The sequence below is a fragment of the Dermacentor silvarum genome, chromosome 4 (assembly GCF_013339745.2).
Source record: "Dermacentor silvarum isolate Dsil-2018 chromosome 4, BIME_Dsil_1.4, whole genome shotgun sequence".
Classification (NCBI taxonomy): Eukaryota; Metazoa; Arthropoda; class Arachnida; order Ixodida; family Ixodidae; genus Dermacentor; species Dermacentor silvarum.
Window position 1 is genome coordinate 168,644,166 of NC_051157.2, and position 16,057 is coordinate 168,660,222.

The 16,057-nt window shown below is 50.5% G+C and overlaps 4 non-coding genes across 4 annotated transcripts; all 4 read right to left on the minus strand.

Annotated features, from left to right (window-relative positions):
- Positions 1 to 1,671: 1,671 nt before the first annotated feature.
- Positions 1,672 to 1,790, minus strand: Trnal-caa (transfer RNA leucine (anticodon CAA)). The gene is made up of 2 exons: positions 1,753 to 1,790; positions 1,672 to 1,717 (listed from the first exon to the last, which is right to left on the minus strand). It is a non-coding gene; the product is annotated as a tRNA-Leu (tRNA).
- Positions 1,791 to 2,058: 268 nt separating this feature from the next.
- Positions 2,059 to 2,178, minus strand: Trnal-caa (transfer RNA leucine (anticodon CAA)). The gene is made up of 2 exons: positions 2,141 to 2,178; positions 2,059 to 2,104 (listed from the first exon to the last, which is right to left on the minus strand). It is a non-coding gene; the product is annotated as a tRNA-Leu (tRNA).
- Positions 2,179 to 2,249: 71 nt separating this feature from the next.
- On the minus strand, positions 2,250 to 2,353 carry Trnal-caa (transfer RNA leucine (anticodon CAA)). Its single transcript has 2 exons — positions 2,316 to 2,353; positions 2,250 to 2,295 (listed from the first exon to the last, which is right to left on the minus strand). It is a non-coding gene; the product is annotated as a tRNA-Leu (tRNA).
- A 6,632-nt stretch (positions 2,354 to 8,985) lies between these two features.
- Trnal-caa (transfer RNA leucine (anticodon CAA)) lies at positions 8,986 to 9,104 on the minus strand. Its single transcript has 2 exons — positions 9,067 to 9,104; positions 8,986 to 9,031 (listed from the first exon to the last, which is right to left on the minus strand). It is a non-coding gene; the product is annotated as a tRNA-Leu (tRNA).
- Between the last annotated feature and the right edge of the window lie 6,953 nt (positions 9,105 to 16,057).

Sequence of the window (16,057 nt, forward strand, 5' to 3'; positions counted from 1 at the left end):
CATCACTTTCACCTTCACCAGCACTTTCCGTTGCAAGGACAGCTTCCGTGTCGACCCGTGCCGGCCCGGTCACTTGCTCAGCAGCTTCGACCACCTTGGCTTCAGCGCCCTCCGGCACTGTCACGGTGCTTGTCTGTGCTGGCGGCACTTGGTCTCCGGCTCCCTTAGCGGCGTCTTCAGCGTCGACTACATCCATCGGTTGTTCGGCTGCCACTTCACTCACTGCTGGGCCTGTTGCTGTAGCGTAGGTCTTCACGCAGAAGGCTTCGACGTGCCCGAAACGTCTGCAGCGGGAGCATCGTGGCCCCTTACACTCTCGCCAGACGTGCCCAGTACCCTGGCAGCGCAAGCACCTCATGGGCCGACCGGGAACGACGACCAAAGCGAGCTCTCCGCCGACGCGGACCTGATGTGGAAGGTCCTCCACCTTCACGCCGCTCTTCAGCTTGAGGAGCACGGTCCGTGTGGTAGAGGTCTTGTCCCCCATACCTTGGACACGCCACCTCTCCTGGCTTACCTCGTCCACGTTGCCGAAGGCCGCGAACGCCGTCCGGACGTCCTCGTCGGCAACGCCGTACAGCATCCATTGAAGCCGAAGCTTCACCTGCTGGTCCTGTGGGTCGACGATGACGCACCGTCGTCCTTTCACTTAAAGTTCCTTGAGGGCCACCATCCGTTTCGTGGTGGTCGAATCCTTAAGGGTCACCGCCCACACGTGGTTGATCTGGTACGCCCCTATGCACAGCACCTCCGGCAGCAAGCCCGTCGGCAGCAGGGCGTCCCTAAAATCCTCGACTTTGTAGGGTCTGGCAAGCACATCTCTGTGCAAAAACACGGTATTGATCGCCACCCGTCCTTTAGGCAGTTGCGGCAAAATAAACGGGTAGTCCTTCTCTTCGTCGTTCGTCCTGTTACCGCGGCCAAAAGTGACCACTGTCGCTAGCCCTGGAGAGGCCATGATTCTACGACCGTTCAGCTCGGTGGCCGGAAGCAGAATGACCGCTCGGCCATCCTGACCCGGTGAAACGCCCGCGAGAAGAAAGAGAGCATTGGGTGCTGCGTGTAGAGGGATATAAAAAACGCAAAACGTGTGTCACAAGTGGTATTCGAACCCACGCCCACATACGTAGATGAGAGGCCTCATGCAACCCGCATCGTTGGGTAAGGTTTCCCTTGAGTCTGGCGCCTTAGACCAAACGGCCATCCTGACACGATAAAACGCCCGCGAGAATAAAGAGAGCATTGGGTGGTGCCTGTAGAGGGATATAAAAAACGCAAAACGTGTGTCACAAGTGGTATTCGAACCCACGCCCACATACGTGGATGAGAAGCCTCATGCAACCCGCATCGTTGGGTAAGGTTTCCCTTGAGTCTGGCGCCTTAGACCACTCGGCCATCCTGACACGATAAAACGCCCGCGAGAATAAAGAGAACATTGGGTGGTGCCTGTAGATGGATATAAAAACGCAAAATGTGTGTCACAAGTGGTATTCGAACCCACGCCTACATACGTGGATGAGAAGCATCATGCAACCCGCATCGTTGGGTAAGGTTTCCCTTGAGTCTGGCGCCTTAGACCACTCGGCCATCCTGACACCATAAAACGCCCGCGAGAATAAAGAGAGCATTGGGTGGTGCCTGTAGAGGGATATAAAGCAAACGCAAAACTTGTGTCAGAAGTGGGATTCGAACCCACGCCCACATACGTGGACCAGAATCCTCACGCTACCCGCATCGTTGGGTAAGGCTTGCCTTGAGTCTGGCGCCTTAGACCACTCGGCCATCCTGACACGGTGAAACGCCCGTGAGAAGAAAGAGAGCATTGGGTGGTGCCTGTAGAGGGATATAAAAAACGCAAAACTTGTGTCAGAAGTGGGATTCGAACCCACGCCCACATACGTGGACCCGAAGCCTCATGCAACCCTCATCGCTGGGTGAGGTTTCCCTTGAGTCTGGCACCTTAGACTGCTCGGCCATCCTGACACGGTGAAACGCCCGCGAGAAGAAGGAGAGCATTGGGTGGTTCGTGTAGAGGGATATAAAAAAACGCAAAGCATGTGTCAGAAGTGGGATTCGAACCCACACCCACATACGTGGACCAGAAGCCTCATGCAACCCGCGTCGCTGGGTAACGGTTTCCCTTGAGTTTGGCGCCTTAGACCGCTCGGCCATCCTGATACGGCGAAACGCCCGCGAGAAGAGAGTTTTGAGTGTTGCGTGTAGAGGGATATAAAACAACGCAGAAGTTGTGTCAGAGGTGGGATTCGAACCCACATCCACATACGTGGACCAGAATCCTCATGCAACCCGCTTCCCTTGAGTCTGGCGCCTTAGACCGCTCGGCCATCCCGACTTTTTTTTGGTTTTCTTTATTGCCAGTGCTCGACATATAAGAACACAAACTTCAATGGACACTATACAAAAACAGCAATATATACATATGTTGCCGTCCGCTACTGCGGCATGATGTTGTCTATTAAAATTCCTTGAGTTCTGCCAGGGGGTTCAACACTGGATAGCCACTCGGGAACAGTCTGTTGTGACTTCAACAGTTCTACATACCGCTGCATACATTCACGGAAGTATATACGCGTCGGTGGGCATCAGGGTCACAGTGGTACCCTGCCACTCTCGAGCGCCAAAGACAGTGGAGGCCCGTAAGCATGATTAAATCATACGGGAATCCTTCGTCGTTATCTACTGGCAAAAACCTGATTCCCTGGGGATCTATTGGCAGCTCCTTTTTTAAAGCCCTTTGCAACACGTCCCAGAAATAGACGCCCTCCCAACAGTGGATGAAGACATGATCTATGTTTTCCGGTTTTTTACAAAAAAGGCAGTATGTTCCCCATGGCAAGTAGAACTTACGTTGTTGCAGAAATATTTTAACGTGTAAAGTCCCGGTATGTGATTTAAAGAAGAATGATTTGGTGGCTGGTTGCACTGGCATCTTTCTCACCCTGTTCAAAACGTCTAGGCCTGGGCCTCCACTGTACACAGCTCGGCACATGGGCACAAGCAAAACACTATCACACCAAATCACAATATAACTTTTTCCGTTTCACAGTACACAAATATGCATTTGAAAAGCGAACACGCAAAAAAGAAACACTATCGGCTATGTCCCGGAAGAAACCACGGACTGAACCTGTCATGTTTTCGGTACCGACAAGCAGCTCGGGAAGTGCTCGTGATAGTCTCATTTGGAACACGGTGCGCAAGAATGGGTTATTCGTATCGCGAAAGAAAAACAACCTGTTAACAAGTTGACGCAAGAAGAGGTGCGCCAACCCAATACCGCCATCCTTAACACGCCGGAAGAGATTATCTCGACTGCATCGCTCCCAGCCTGATGCCCACACGAAAACAGCGAACACGCGGTGCAGTTTCTGCACATTATTCCGAGAGCACTGTAGGACCTGCATTACGTACCAGATTTTGGTCACGAGAAATATATTGCACGCGGTAGCTCTGCCGAATATTGACAAGTGGCAGGCTTTCCATCTGCCTGCTTTTTCTTTTATCTCTTTTGTCCGCTCCTTCCAGTACTCGCTACTGTCCTTGTAGGCATCAAGGGATGCGCCAAGGTACTTAACTGGTGTCGTGACCCAGTTTACGTTCGAAAAGTGGTCTGCGGTAGACGCCCACCTTCCATGCCAAAAACCCAAACATTTCTGCCAGTTCAAAAACTATTGGTGACTTCACCAAACCTTCTGACGATACTAACAGTATTCAACACACTCTGCGTATCTTTGCAGCATACAGCCACATCGTCAGCATAGGCCAATAACTTGACCTCTGCTGCTTGCAATTGAAATCCGTTCATGTAATCATTTTGAATTATAGCCTGACATAGAGTTTCTATGTAAACACAAAACAAGAGGGGGCTGAGTGGACAACCCTGGCGAACGGAGCGCTTCACATTTATGGGGGCCCCCAATGTCTGATTAATTATACGTCTCGTATAGCAGCTGCGGTACGCCGTGGTCACCCCCTCAGTGATTATGCGGCCAAAATTAACATCTTCAAGGATGGTAAGCAAAATCTCATGCGAAACGCAATCAAACGCTTTCTCCAAGTCCAGCTGGAGGATCGCTACTGCATCGTACATGGCGTCACAATACTCAAGCACACACTTCATCTTATGAATGTTACTCAAAATGGTTCTACCGCGGATGCCACACGTCTGGTGCGGGCCGACTATATCCTTAATAACTGACTGCACCCGACGTGCCAGTACCTTCATCAATATTTTGTAGTCGCAGCTAGTCAGCGCTATTGGTCTATGGGATGAAAGTTGCTTGAGCTTTTCGATCTGTTCTGTTTTCGGTATCAGTACTGTATGGGACTGGCCAAAGGATGGTGGAAGCATTTTCAGTTCGTATGCTTTATTGAAAACTGCGGTAAGTCTAGGGGCTAGTTGGTCTTTGAATGTTTTGTACCAAGCGGCACAAAGACCATCTGGACCTGGTGATTTACCAGGGTTCAGGTCTTCGATAGCCTTCATCACTTCAACTTCTGTTATTGGCCGTTCTAACGTCTCTTTACCTTCACTGGACAGTTGTGGCATTCGCTCCAAAATAGGTGTTTGAAATCTTGCATATTGATGGGCCTGAATGCGAAAAGCTTTTTAAAATGGTCAAAGAAAGCACACCCTATGTTATAGTCAACGGTTACTTAAACGCCATCGCGTTCGATGGCCTCAATCTGCTTGCGTCTGGAGTGCTTTTTTAACACGAAAGTGTTTTATTCCGGGGTCCACCAAGACTTCACTGACGTATTTCCGTCACGGAAATACGTCATAGAACATAATACAAAGAAAGAAACCAGAAGAAAAAGTTCCACAAACATGCAAAATTTGGGAATCGAACCCACGACCTCTCGGTCCGCGACGATAGATCGCCGAGCGTTTAACCCATTGCGCCACAAACGCATTCGCAGAGAGCTACACAGACGCGCCTTATATATCTAACACTCCTCCGTGTACCCGCGCTCTTGCTCGGGGCGGTGCCGCCGCCTATGAGCAGAAAAGAGAAGTACTGCATTATGACACTAAAGCCCGGGATACATGGAGCGAACTTTCTCGACGAACTTCACGCGTCAAGTAACGACGCGGCGACACGACGCAGGATGTTTGCTGTGTTGCAATACATGCGGCGAATGCCGCCGCGCGTTGGCCGCCGTGTTGGCGGCGGTCCCGGCCGCCCGCTTCGAACTGAATTTGGCGTTGTCCTTGTAGAATTCACTTAGTTGGAAGCAAATGACTGCGTAAACGGCTTTCGCTTAGTCTCAGGCCGCTTCGACGACAGAGTATTATGGATAACCTTGAGTAGTTTTCGAGATCGCTTCTCGTTTCGAACGCGTCTAAGCCTAGCGAAAGAAATATCCGATGCCAACGCCATCTATCGGGGAAGTCGGGAGATAGGCATGACGACAGCATGTGGCCTCTGAGATCAGAAGATTTCTGTTGAAGGTTGTTGTAGAGAGCTTGCACTGCTTGTCTGTTTCCTCGCAGATCAGCGGATATGGGATGTACAAATACAACGCGATTCCTGAGAGATCATACTAGGAACTACTCAATCGGTGCAGAGACATGCAGACACGGCAACACCAACGCGATTGCAGACGACGCGAAAAGGCGCGCGCGCGCGAAACACCAGCATGCATTGCGACCGGAACTAGTGCCTCCTGATTGGCTGTCGTCCACCGCTGCGCGCTAGACGCTTCCGGCGGCGGCGTTCGCCCGACGAAAATGTTTGGACAGGCAGATCGGCTGCGGACGGCAAATTTCTTGACGCCGGCCGTCGGACGTTCGCCGCCCGACGAAGTTCTTCGCTCGGACGCCGGTTATTCGCTCCATGTATTCCGGCCTTAACGCGCACCGACAGTGAACGCTTCGGTGGTCTCAGTACTACGACGCCTCGATGCCAGCATTCGAAGGGACGCTGGCATCAAGAAGCACTACCAACGCCACCTAGGTGGCGTTCACCGTACTCAGCACAGCGGAGCGTGGCCTCCGCAATTAGCTCTGAAAATGTTTCTGAAGTTGATCGCGGAGGCTGCAATTACGACGCGCTGTACGCGCTGATTTGACTCGGTGACGATTCAGTTACGTGCTTTGTCTTGCGCGTTGTATTAGTGTGTCAGTTACGTGCTTCGTCTTTCGCGTTGTGCTAGCGTGTGCAGCGTAGTGCAGCTTCCATATGCACGACGGTTGCTCATGGTCATCGACGTTGGTAGTCGTGATGGAGGAGACGTGCCACCAGGCGTCAGCGTGGGTGCATCAACGCCTAAGGGCGCTTTAGCCACAAAACACCAATAGACATTATATATCAATGTGCAATAAACATTACACTACTTCTGTGAAGACACGTTTCACTTTCGTGTTCTATACCGATTCCTATATAAGAGGGATCAACCACATTTTTTCTAATTCCAGCGCTCTTTGCGTAGGCATTTCGCCGCATGCCAGCCTTCCTGCTCTCGCGCGCACCAGTGCACCCCGGTAGCGCTCTTCGTCAAACGCCTCAAGTTTCTTCTTAACGGCACGCATATCTCCTTGATAAGCGCCCGGTTGCGTGCATTCGAGCTTCGCAAATTTATAGAGCATTAGTTTTAAAGCGTTTTCTCTAGCCTTCTTTTCATATTGAAGTACGCTACTCCTTTCGATTGCCTTCATTTTAATAGTTCGCTTCAGTAACTCCCATTCCTCGCTCAACATGATAGAACTACCATTTCCAAAAGCGTTCAGAGCAGCCACTACCTTTTCGTTAAAAGTGTCAACCCGTAGCAGCTGCGCATTCATTTTCCACCGTTCCCACACAAATTTGTTTCGTTCTTTCTTGTGGCCAACCCTGCATTTCACCAGGCAGTAGTCAGAAAAGGATACTGCGGTCACTGCATAATACTGGAATTTTTCGACTAAGTCATCTGACAAATAAATAGGGTCGAATCGCGCGTGACTTGTGCCCTGGAAGTGAGTATACCTCACGTCTCGGTCCCCCCGAAAACACTCAGCGATGTCCTCCAATTCGTATTCGCGCAGAATCTGTGCCAGGATGTCGCTGCTTTTGTCATGAACTACGCGTCGCGTAGACCTATCCTGGGCACTTAATACGCAATTGAAGTCACCGACTAAGGCCATCACTTTGTGCACCGAGATCTGATGCTGTAAGTTAAGAACGAAAGGTGCCCTTTCTTCCACATTATTGGGCGCATAAACGCAAAACACGCGCCATTGGACATCGCAATGGCTGAAATCACAGACGACATGTCGGCCAGAAGTGCACGAAAAGTAACCATCTATGACAAGCCCAGGGAGCTTCTTCAGAAAAGATACACACCCAGCCGACGTCCCTAAGGCGTGGCTCACTACGGCATAGTACTTATACATGAACCTTTGCACCATGCTCCCCGTCTGCTCCTCGCCGTCTACCTTGGTTTCTTGCACAGCTAAAACGTCGAGGTCTTGGTCCACTAGTAGTCGGTACACCTGACTCTGTTTCCTTTTGGCGGCCAGATCTCGAAAGTTTAGCGTGCCGAGGCTAAGCGACGGGTTGGAAGCCATTACTCATACAAAAAGGAGGGGAGAAGGCCCGGACCATGGTGCTCACCTTGACGTCTAGCGGGCCGCTAGACGCCTCCGCGGCCATCCGGTGGCCGTCGGTCGAGTTCGTCTGGGCTCGGTTTCGCGGCGGGCCTACGGTCGGCCTTCAGGTTCGGCTTAGGCTTGAGGGTCGAGCGCCGTCCGGACAACGTCTTAGCGGGCGGATCTTCAGATTCACCGCCGGCCTTTCCGTCGACTTTCTCGTCCTGCTGGAGGGACCTCTTGACCGATGCCCAGACGCCTTCGACGCGGGCGTTGGTCGGGGTCGCGTTGTCTTACGCTGCTTGCATAGCGTCAGTCTCCTGCTGCGGGGTCTCGTTTTCGGCCGGGGTCTCCGTCACCATCCCGAGAGTTGCTGCTGGCTCCGTGGGGGAAGGTACATCATCCCGTCCTGCTTTCGTCGGGGTGGTCGTCCCGCTCGCTTCTGCCGCCGCGTTGCCGCTACGGCTCCCTTGGCCGCGTCCTCCGCCTCGATGACATCCATCATGTGGTCTGATGTCAGAGGCTCGCTTTCTGCCGAAACCGCGGCTACTGCGTAAGAGCGTCCACAATCCGCGTCGACGTGTCCGAAAAGCTAGCACCTGGATCAACGGGGAACCTTACATTCTCGTCGAACGTGGCCAGAGCCCCGACAGCACAGACACTGCATAGGGCGACCTGGGGCAACCACAAGCGCGAGTTCACCGGCGACGTGGATCTGGTGGGGCAAGTCGTAAACCTTCATCCCAGACTTGAGCTGCAGTAGCACTGCTCGAGTCGTTGAGCCCTTCTCGGAGACGCTATCCACTCGCCAGCGCTCGCGGGTCACTTCGGTCACTTTGCCGAAGGAGGCCAACGGCGTCTTCACGTCCTCGTCTTCCACACCATGCAGAAGCCAGTGGAGACGCAGCTTCACTTGTTGTTCCTTCGGGTCGATGACCAGGCAGCGACGCCCCTTGACCTGCAGCTCCTTCAGCGCCGCCAGCTTTTTGGAAGCCTCGGCTGTGTTCATCGTCACCGCCCACACATGGTTGATTTGGTACGCTCCAAGGGCCACGACGCCCAAGAGCATACCAACAGCTTGACGCGCGTCCCGAAAATATTCTACACGGAACGGGCAAACACGAGCGTCGCCGTGCAAAAACACCGTATTTAATACGATGCGTCCTGTTGGTAGTCGTGGCAAAATAATCTGGTAGCCCTTATCATCCTCAGCCAAAAACCTGTTGCCGCGGCTGACAGCCGCATTAGCCGCTCAATTGGAGCTCATGATCCCGCGATCGGTTTAGCTCGGAAGCCGGAAGCAGAATGGTCGGCCATCCTGACACGGTGAAACGCCCGCGAGAAGAAAGAGAGCATTGGGTGGTGCGTGTAGAGGGATATAAAAAACGCAGAAGTTGTGTCAGAAGTGGGATTCGAACCCACGCCCACATACGTGGACCAGAATCATCATGCAACCCGCATCCTTGGGTCCGTTTTCCCTTGAGTCTGGCGCCTTAGACCGCTCGGCCATCCTGACACGGTGAAACGCCCGTGAGAAGAAAGCTTTGAGTGTTGCACGTAGAGGGATATAAAAAAACGCAGAACATGTGTCAGAAGTGGGATTCGAACCCACATACGTGGACCAGAATCCTCATGCAACCCGCATCGTTGGGTAAGGTTTGCCTTGAGTCGGGCGCCTTAGACCACTCCGCCATCCTGACTTTTTTCTTTATTGCCGGTTTTTCAACAACACAACACGTAGCACGCATTATACTTAATAGCGCATGAAAAGGGACGAGGCACGGATGGATGGCGCGGACACAGCGCTAACTTCCAACAATTTTTTTATTCTACGAAGCACTTCACACATATATAGTCAATAGATAGCAGCGCACGCAAGCGCATAAGTACAGGTTTTGAACGCATGACGGCAACGTGATATGTGTAATAGAAAAGATAAGATCGAAGATGAAAAAGGTGAAGAAAAAAAGCTTAAAAATTTTTGTTGTAGCGACAGATTAGGATGCTATCTTCATCACGCCAACCTCTGTACCTTGTTTAAAAAATGTAATTCTTTTTTCGAAAGATAAATTGAAGGCGCGCTAACACAAGCTTTCCCCAAACCAGCGATCTTCGCCGCTTCAATGCTCTCTCGTGTTGTTCGCATTGGGCTTCTTCCTAGCGCAGTGCACTGCTTATGCATGGGACTGCACCCATGCTTTGTACAGTGGAAAGCCACATGGCCCACTGCTCCAGTTCGCACGTTATTTGCGTGTTCACGCAGGCTATCATTTATACACCTTCCCGTTTGGCTGATGTATTTTTTGCCAAACGGGAAGGTGCAGAACAGTAAAGAAGCAGCCTTCCTGTTGCTCTAAAGCTTAGTCCTCAGCTAAACGATGGCTTCCATGGCACTTGTGTAGTTTAGTCTTTTTCGACAGGCAAGCTTTCGCGATATGACCCTTTACACGTAGCATTCTTGCAAAAACATTTGTCTAAGGAAGAAAGCACAAGCAACTCAGCGGATGCATGTGTGCGAATGCAGACAGCGGAAGACCCGTCGGAAAAGAACGACGCAACCGGAAGCAACGTCGGAGCCTCTGTCAAACGTCCTCTTGAACAGCCTGCAGGCAGCAACGCAGCGAACCAAGGAAGTAGCGAGGACGGGCCGCCTTCGAAGACATCTCTGGGCAGGCGCAGCAGCTACAAGCCACGTCCCAACATTAATACTGCGGAAAAAAATACTGACAACAAGCCACCACCACTCTCCAGTGGCACCGGTACACCGGGTGGACCTGGGGGCGTCTAGCGGAGAGCTAGACGCTAAAGCTAAGCACCATGCTCCGGGACCAATCTCATTTCACTAGATAGCCATGGCTACCAACCTGACGCTTAGATTGGCGACGCCAAACGTTCGAGGTCTGGCAGCCAAGCGAAAGCAGAGCCAAGTGTTCAGGCTCCTGGTGGACCATGACCTTGACGTGTTAGCAGTGCAAGAGACAAAAGTGGATGGTGACGAGGAGACACGGAGCATGGTGCAGCGGTTTACGTCGCGGTATTACGCGATAGTGAGCCACGCCATAGGGGCGTCGGCGGGTTGCGTATTGTTTGTTAAAGGGACACTAAAGAGAAACAGGAAGTTCAGCTGGAATAAAAGAGGGACCTTCAGGAATGCATGCCGTTTTTGTTGGGTGCAAAAATATGAGTTATTAGCGGAGAAATTTGTAAACAAAGACCAAATATCTCTTCCTCAATTTCTCTCACCCTAGATTTGGCGCTGAAGCAGTGTCGTCACAGATTGCATTGCTCTCAGCGAATCAGAATGCGCCATGATACGTCACCGCTTGCGTAAACGGCCGAGGCGCTGGGCTGGATGCATCATGGCTGCATGCATGGTCGCTGCGTTTGCGTTCGCCGCGATGGATACCGTAGCTGCCGCTGGAGCTTGCAACGAAGAGCTCGCCAGGAAAGCAGGACTGCATTTCAGCGATATTCAGTGAAACGGAGCGCGAAATGATCCTCTGTGCTCGAGCGGTAGGTGTTTCCGCGTGCGATGGCGGTGAGCCGCCGGCAGCGCCGGCGGAATGCAGAGCTTCGTTTTCGTCGACGGGAGGCGAAGCGTCCGGTCCGCCAGGCGACGATGTTCCCGACAGAACAAGCGTAGAAAGTTGTGCACGTACTCGGTATGATTATTTCGTGGCTTTATTTAATGACATTCAGCACTCACCGAGCCGCCAGTTTGCTGCTGCAGGGGCACCGGTAGGAGGTTTGATGAAGGCCGCATTGAGGGAACAGCTGCTCGAAAAAGGACTGGCCTCTGGGGCACGCCAAGATACTTTCCGAGGGCAAGATTATGCACATAATCCGAGGGCGAGAAATGCAGAGAGCACACCATCGGTTTCTCTGACTCGTTTGCCGTTTTATCATCGGCAGAGCACTGAGCCATTGCGAACGCCGGGGAGCCGGGGCTCTCCGAGCGACGCCACATGAAAGGACACAATCGAGTCAACACTGCCGCTGCCCCTGATCAAGCGCCTTGGGCCATTTATACAGCCCTCAACACTACACACACGAGGCATTTTCTGGCTGTTTCCCGCGAAGTCAACGTTTTTCGAGCCACGCAACACGCAACCAAACACCGTAGAGCGGAACAGGCGCGCGCGACGATGCACTGACCAAAAACGAAACTACGAAACTATCACGGCCGCATGTATCGCCATGCCATTTTTTCTTATTTATTTAATTTTGTGCTAAACTTCTACTTCCTCGCTTGAAACGGTTTAAAAAGTTGGCAAATGCTGTTTATGTACGTTTAAGGTGTATTTCATTTTGCATTTTATTAACAGCGATAAATCGTTCTCGACCAATCGCGACCGGCCTGCGTTTGTAATCTCCGACGTCCCATCACGTAGTGCGGGAATTTCGAAGGGGCGTCAGCACCTATTCTTCAGTTTTTCGCTTTTTCCTCGCTTATTAAACATCTGTTTGCCGTAAAAATGGTATGGCTGTGATCGTGAAAGGATAATCTACCATTTAAGCTCAACTTCCGGTTTCTCTTTAGTGTCCCTTTAAGAAATTATCGGGTCTGGCGGTGCAAGGTATTTTTTCATGTTCATCCGGCCGGTTAGTTTCGTGCGATTTTGTATTGAGCAGACTTGAATGGCGTGTGGTGTGTATTTATGCGCCAAATCTGTGAGAAGATCGGTCGCTTTTTTTTCAAAGTTAAAGGAGCACATGTCTTCTGATAAGCATATGATACTGTTAGGTGACTTTAATTGTGTTCTCAATTCCAGAGATAGGTCAAATCGAGGCCTAAAGAGCGATAAAGGTCGGGACATTTTGGCCGAGATACTTACTGAATGGGAATTGGAGAACATGGCTGACTGCATGATGGGGAAGCGAGATGTGCGTTTCACGCACTTTCAGGGAAACAGCCATGCGCGTTTAGATCGCATTTACGTGTCGCTTGCAGCAATACCGATGTGCAACAGTTACAATGTCTGTCCTATTTCCTTCACTGATCATTGTCTAGTTAAATGTGACATAGGAAGAAAGACAAAAGGTTGCAGCTTCTCTTGGGAACTATGGAAAATGAATTTGAAACTACCCACTGATGAAAGCTTCGTAGCAGAGGTGTTGGAGTGCATCGCAGAAACTCTTCTGAACGGAGAAGGTAAATTTGCAGAACGATGGGAAGAGTTTAAACAACGGATTAAAATAAAAGCCATCGATCGTACAGTCACACTAAATTATGAAGCAAAAAAGAAAGAAAAATAACTAACAACCTTGGAAAAGTTGACAGAACTGGAGTGTCAAGAGCCGGGAGCATTTAAAAGTGATATACGGAATATCAAACAGCAACTTGAACTACATGACGAGGAACGCTATCGCGGCGCAATTGTTCGTGCTAGAGCCGAGTCCTTTGCTGTCGGGAGACACCCACAAAAATGGCGCTTGGACTGGAAAAGGCGCACGCACGACGCAATCAGATTGACGTGATCGAAGCAAGCGGTCGCGAAGTTACAGGTACCGATAGCATAGCACGTGTTTTCTTTCCGCCATCCTGACTTTTTTTCTTTATTGCCGGTTTTTCAACAACACAACACGTAGCACACCTTATACTTAATAGCGCATGAAAAGGGACGAGGCACGGATGGATGGCGCGGACACAGCGCTAACTTCCAACAATTTTTTTATTCTACGAAGCACTTCACACATATATAGTCAGGAGATAGCAGCGCACGCAAGCGCATAAGTACAGGTTTTGAACACATGACGGCAACGTGATATGTGTAACATAAAAGATGAGATCGAAGATAAAAAAGGTGAAGAAAAAAAGCTTAAAAATTTTTCTTGTAGCGACAGATTAGGATGCTATCTTCATCACGCCAACCTCTGTACCTTGTTTAAAAAAATTAATTCTTTTTTCGAAAGATCAATTGAAGGCGCGCTAACACAAGCATTCCCCAAACTAGCGATCTTCGCCGCTTCAATGATCTCACGTGTTCGCATTGGGCTTCTTCCTAGTGCAGTGCACTGCTTATGCATGGGACTGCACCCATGCTTTCTACAGTGGAAAGCCAGATGGCCCACTGCTCCAGTTCGCACGTCATTTGCGTGTTCACGCAGGCTATCATTTATACACCTTCCCGTTTGGCCGATGTATTTTTTGCCAAACGGGAAGGTGCAGAACAGTAAAGAGGCAGCCTTCCTGTTGCTCTAAAGCTTAGTCCTTAGCTAAACGATGGCTTCCATGGCACTTCTGTAGTTTAGTATTTTTCGACAGGCAAGCTTTCGCGATATGACCCTTTACACGTAGCATTCTTGCAGAAACATTTGTCGGCCTTATGATCTGCTAAGCATCGGAAGCACTGAGGTGCCTTCCTTGTAGAGCACTCGCGAACATTCTGGCGATGTACACCGAAATTGTCGGCCTGTTGCTGACTGCTTTGAGCCTATCTCTGCTGATCTCTTGCTGATTCAGCAGTCAAAACGAGCTCGTACGCTTTCCTAAACGTTAACTTATCATCAGCTAGTAACCGTTGTTGAACATGAGAATCGAGGCTCCCACATACCAATCTCTCAGCATAACTTTTAAAGGGAGCTTCGTCCTCCCTGCTTGTGACTGGATTTCCACGCTTGCGCCCGATGTAGCAGGACCCACTGTCGAGGAATCTGCGTTTGCCAAAGTTGCAGTCATTTGCCAAAGTTCGCAGAACTGTCACATAGTCTTTGACGGATTCATTAGCGAGCTGGTCTCGTTTTTGGAAGCGATACCCTCCAAGTAAATCGGAAGGCCAGGGGTAGAAGTGCTGGCTCAGTAACTTGGTCATCATCATCATAATCATCATCAGCCTATATTCAGTAACTTGATGATGTCCCCCAAATCCACCTCGGGAGGTTTCCGTGGTGCAACCAGGGTCCTCAGCGTCTCGTAAATCTGATAACCGCTCAGCGTGAGGAGAACCGCTCGCTTCTTGAAAGATTCGGCGATGTCGTTGTCTTCATGGTAAAACCTCGGGCGCTCTACCCACGATGAACAGTCATTGCCGGGTACAAATTGTGGTATCTTGCTTTTAGGCATCGTCTTCAAGGAAAACTTGATTTGCGGGGTCTCGTTCTCTCGTCACCAGTATTGTAAAGTGCCTTTTATTGCATTTTATAACGCTGCAAGGCAAGATGCGTGGTCACAAGCTCAGAGTCCTTGATCAAGCCACTTCGCTCTCCTAGTCTTCGATCCCTCATCCAAACGCTGATAAATGAGACAAGTCATCAGGTTTTTTTGCAAGTCACCCTTCCTATGATTCACCAAACTCGAACCATGTCTCAGCACTTTTTCTGGCTGAGACAATCTCTTTCGGACCTTCAACTCTCACAAATATTTTGTTTGCAAGTCACTCCCCCACTCCATAACCTCTTCATTCACCCTTTATTCACGTTATTACTGCTTGGTTCGCCTTTATTCACTCTATCATCTTGGTTTTACTTCCATCACACTTAGTTTGCTCTATTACTCCAAATTCCCCATTTTCGTCACTCTTGATTCACCCTATATCCACTTGATTCACCTTCATTCACTCTTATTTACTCTTCATTATCTTAGCTCACTCTATCTCCTCATTACCTTTCGTTTGACTCCTATCACCGAACTAAACCCCTTGAATTCACCATCAGTTAACTCTTAATTCACCTCGTTCACCTCGCTGTATACCCGTTATCACTTCAGTTCACTTGCTTAAGCCTTCTTCGGCCTTTAAACGCGGTTTTGTGCCCATTATCGCCTCTTACCCTAAGATGACTATTTCTCGTCGACGACGCGGTTTTGAAACTACCTCACAATGAGATATGTAAGGATTTCGCCGCAATAAAATAAACCACAGTCGCGCTCCGCTTAATCGGCTCTGCCGTAGCCAGGCCAGTGTGCTGACTTTTCCAGCTTCCATTATCGTTTTGCGCTTATACACTAGCGTTGCTACTGGCAGCTTTTGTGCTTACCACACCATGGTGCATACACTGGTCCGGCCGGAAAGAACGGTAAACGTCAAGCTAAATCTTAGCGCTACCAAACGCCGAGAGGTTTACCGTTTTTACGTCTGTCTCGACTCGTGCACCATCCAGGTGCGAGGCCAGTAACGCCGTTGACAACATCGCTCGAGCTACAGCGCTTTGACAGGCCAGGGATCTGCCAGGGCGTTGTTCCTGCAAAGCAGCAGCAGTATTCTCGCGTGCTGCGTAGTGCCATGTCACCACCGCGTATTGTTGGAACAGCGTGCGGGGAGCTGGAGCACAGCGCTAAACCTTTTTATCGGACGCTTCGCCTTCTGCCGAAACTATCTCATATTTCACTGGGTTGGTAACAACTTTATTGATAGTCCTTCAGAGCTTTCGCCGACGGGGCCTTAGGTCTCCCACGTGGGGACGTCAGGGTGTTGCCTCACCGCCGCCTCGCGGGCCTGCTGGACGGCCCAGAGTTGATCGCCGAGGCTGGGG